The sequence below is a fragment of the Pyxicephalus adspersus genome, chromosome 7 (assembly GCF_032062135.1).
Source record: "Pyxicephalus adspersus chromosome 7, UCB_Pads_2.0, whole genome shotgun sequence".
Lineage (NCBI taxonomy): Eukaryota > Metazoa > Chordata > Amphibia > Anura > Pyxicephalidae > Pyxicephalus > Pyxicephalus adspersus.
Window position 1 is genome coordinate 77,615,691 of NC_092864.1, and position 4,451 is coordinate 77,620,141.

Consider the following 4,451-nt stretch of genomic DNA (forward strand, 5'->3'; position numbering starts at 1 on the left):
TTGCTCTTCCATCCATGCACTGAATTCTTGTATGGAAAGTGTTCCTTGGTACGAATAACATTTTTAGTTCTTGTTACAGTATTCAATGACTGGGAATATACTTTATTTTTTATTAGACTTTGTGTAAAAAAACAATTGTAACGTTAAAATTACTGTATTCTTCACAGCAGTCAGGCAGGTTCTTCCATTACTCACCAATGCCGACAGCTGATATTTGTTAAAGGCAGCACAGAAACTTTTCCTTCAGACACTTCGAGTGTACGAGGCTCTGTATAACAATAATGTATTTGTCAAATATTTTTATTATTCTGAATATACTTGGACACAAAAGATTGTAAAATATAGTATCAGAATAAAATAAATGTAAACCTGACGTGAATGCTATTTTCAATGCAGCCTGTTTGTGGCAACTTCATTTTCCATCCATTTTTCCATCCATTTCCAGGATCCACTGCAGACCTATTATGGTACACACTGACCTTTTTCTTAATGTATTGATAAGGTCCAAGATGTCAGCACTGCATCCCCTAAAGCGGCCATCTTGGTTTCCATCTCTTCGAGGTCCACTGTGAACCTCTTTAGCAACCAGGCAGCCACTGATGTTGTCACTCCTGTGCATGCTGAGAATAGAACCAAGCTCTACACTGCAAGATGCATGCATTGTGCCATGTAAGAAAACACAATTACACACAAAGAGCAGGGTTTACCTTTCTTAAACAATCCCTAGAAGATTTCAGTGAATTTACATTGTAGCCCATCTGAGTAATAAAATCCTACTAGTGTGCTCTTGGTCTGCAGAGATGATGTGTCAATGACTTTTCTATCTACTGTACAATCTACCACGATGTATATACACTTTACTTCTTTTATGGACCACAATGGGTCCACAAACACAGTCCTGTGGGATTAGACAAGAGTGATCTGTAGTTTTGTATTTTGATTGGTAGAGTAGTAAAGAAAGGTCACTAGGAGAATATCAACCTGTACAATCCCTAAAGAAATCCAAATTGTGCCAAGCCTTAAACAAAATCATAGATAAACAGTAAAGACAGGCGGAAGAAGGGAAGAACAAAGAAGGCTCTTTTTAAGGCTCTCAGTTATGTATGTTTTAAAAGGTACCAATTTTATTAACAATCTCAAGACATTAACATCAAACACAAAAATAAATCTAGCTTATTAGATATAATACCAAATTTGAGAGGTTGTATCTGGTTATAAGGTCCCAGTTGGTAATGGAGTTTAAAGAGATGTTGTAATGAGTTTCCATAGCCCATTGGGGGATTTTGCAACAAGACCACAGGGACTACAGGAAACAATATGGAAATGGGTTAAAAAAGATAAATAGATACATAAGTATGACTATTTGCACATAAAGTATCATATCAGAAGAAAATAAAATAACAATATATGAGTCTATCTGGGAAATCACATTAATCATAGTTGATATACACAATTGTCCGTTGTTGAAACAAAAGAAAAAATTGAAACAACTTTTAACCATAGGAATTTGGTTTCCAAAGGATAATAAAGATTTAGAAAAGGGGACTACATATATGTTATTGGGGATATTTAGTTTTTTGGCAGTACTAGTTCATCAAATCATAATATATTGGTACTTACATACACAGCCTCTAAGATTTTGGGAATATAAATTGGAGTGGGTTGATGTGAGGTAAAATGCAGGTTACAGTATAGGAATTGCCAAAAGATAATTTGTGAAATTTGTGAAAACAGGTATATTTAGAAAAGAACTTATGAATTTCATAATAGGAGGTTAGATAGACAAGAAACTTACAGTTATCTGGATTATGTAAGACAGTAAAAATGTCTGCGTTATAAATGGTTCTGTGATATCCCAGACTGGAGTCTACAGGTTGATTACAATTAGGAAACTGAAAAAATAAGGGAAAGGTAAATGTTAAAGGTAACTAACTACAGGACAGAAATAAAATTCTACAAAATTAAAAACAAATCAACAAAATTCCAATACTAAGGGCTTACCTATCATTAAAAGAGATATTGCCTTCAAAATGTTAATGCTTATATTCACTGCAACAGTATACATGCCAGTTAGGTTGTTCTAAATAAAGAATAAACAACATATTGGGATAGTTCTCCTATAACAAGAGGGATCTTAAGGGTCATAAATTGGGGGATAAGAACGGATGGTTTCAAGTAAATGCAGAGTGCATGAAGTCAGGGGTAAAGATAGATGGATCCAAATAAGTCTGAAATAAGTCAAAATTTGAATACATAAACAATCATAAAGCAAGAGATGGAACATACAAAAGTGAATTAGTGAACTTACTTGAAATGTTTCTGCAATATGGAAAGACAGCCTGCAAGCAGACATCCATGTATAGAGGTGGTGCTGCGTGCAGGACGCCTTTATAACTAAAGATTTCAATTGCTGGAATTGTAAGTGCGCATGCATGGTAAACGCTCGCGCATGCGCAGTAGTTAAGATGAAACCAATAACAGAAACCTACTTCCAACCTTTCAATTACTGGAACTGTAAGTGCACATGCCCGGTAGTTACTCGTGCATGGGCAGTAGTTATTATAAAGCCAATTACAGATATCTACTTCCGCCCCTTTCAGGGCCGGAAGTGATGTAAGATACCCATTGTTGGCATGGTACGTGAACGTATTTTCTAACGTGCATGCTATTTACTTGCGCATGCGCAGTATTTACTCGCTTATGCACAAGAGTCAATGTGGGGCCAGTGAAACACAACTATTTTTGCCCTCTTGGGGCGGTAAGTGGCACAAAGATAATTTGAATGTAACAATATGTCACTTTCGCCTTAAGTGGGGTGGAAGTGTTTCTTGCAAAAAGTTTCTCCTCTTGTGAAGGCACAGGAGGAGAAAAAGGTTAACCCTTGAGTGCACTCACCAGAGAGATTAGGGAGAAAATCTGACTGTTGTCGGGTCCCAGACATCCAAAACTAAAAGGATGACCTAAACGAGGGAACGGAAACCACAGGTGCCTGAACAGGTGGCGCCTTGGTGTTAGTGGCATCTGCTTAAACAGATGCATCCTCTTACACGGGTACATCCTCTTACACAGGTGCATCCTCTTACATGGGTACATCCTCTTACATGGACGCCTCTCGTCCCTCGCAGCTCACAAAGGAGGAGGTTCTTGTAAGAAAGGAGGAAATATATGACAAAATATGAGTATATGTAGAACGTTTAACATGAATGAAAATGTAAATATAAATTAACAAAAATTGTAGCATGAATAAGAGAATAAAAGGGGGAGGGGAGGAGGGAAAAAGACACAAGAATAAAAAAGACATAAAATCCCAGAGATTGTAATGCTGTATATCAAGGAATAAATAAGGAATAAGTAAATAAGAGTCATAGCTATAGGAAACAAAACACCTTTAACAACATGGTAATCATTACCAGTATATGAATAAATACGATTATGCCTGTTAATAACACTAAAGTGGTATCAAAAAATAACAAGCATAATTGGCGTCCAGTGATCGTAACAAAGACTATTATATACAATAATTGTAGCCAGTGTAATTGCATCACTATAGTGGATGTTGTAGCATCCAACAGCTGTGACAATGTATCGCATATGGATAAAAACACAAAAAACTACAAAGATATAGTAATATAATGCAACAAGAGGATCTATGTCACACACAATGTCACTCAAAGCAGAAGTAGTGAAAAGTAAGAGACAAAAGCGAAAATCAGAGATATATAGATCCAATTAAATGTGCTTATTCAATTGGGATAAGAAACCCCAAATATACTTCGTTTACTATACTTGTTCGTTTAGCCATGGGCACTGTAAGTACTGCCAACATCTCAGTGCCTGGATCATGGGTCTCGGCTTCAAAGGTGGATGAAACTTTAATGAAATGAGTAGTGGCTATGTACTAAGGTGTCTTTTAGGGAGGCCGCCTTTCTAAATGTAATATTAGGTTGATGATTAAGAAACTTGGAAGTTTGCTGATCACTGAGGAGCAAATGTCAGTGTTTCTGAATTTCCTTATGTTGATTATTGAAAGTGGTTGACTCTTACTTTCGTGTCAGTTTCTTGAGTTGTGGCGTTAGTAATTAGTAAGTTGTGGTCAAATGAGAGGGCTTGTTGGTAAGAGTTCTTAAGTACTTCTTTACTTTTTGCTATAGACTTGTGCTAAAAGTCTTTCCCTTAAAGCTTTTGCTTCCAATTTAAAGTCCCTTAGATCAGTACAATTACACCTCAGTCTCAAATATTGACTAAGCGGGATGCTCTTTTTAAAGGGGTGAGGATGGGCACTCTGCATATGCAAGATCGTATTGCCTGTGGTAACCTTTCTGAACAAGGTAGTGTTGACCTCCCCATTTTCATTGGTCGGAATATAGGTTTCTAAGAAAGGCACCTGATGCTTGCTGGACAACATGGTAAATTTCAAATTGTATTCATTGGCCCTGATTTATGAAAGCTCT

General features: G+C 36.7%; 1 long non-coding RNA gene across 1 annotated transcript; it reads right to left on the reverse strand.

The window, feature by feature from the left end:
• Positions 1-1,103: 1,103 nt before the first annotated feature.
• Positions 1,104-3,063, reverse strand: LOC140334623 (uncharacterized). Its single transcript, XR_011921612.1, has 3 exons — positions 2,896-3,063; positions 1,796-1,892; positions 1,104-1,303 (listed from the first exon to the last, which is right to left on the reverse strand). It is a non-coding gene; the product is annotated as an uncharacterized lncRNA (long non-coding RNA).
• Between the last annotated feature and the right edge of the window lie 1,388 nt (positions 3,064-4,451).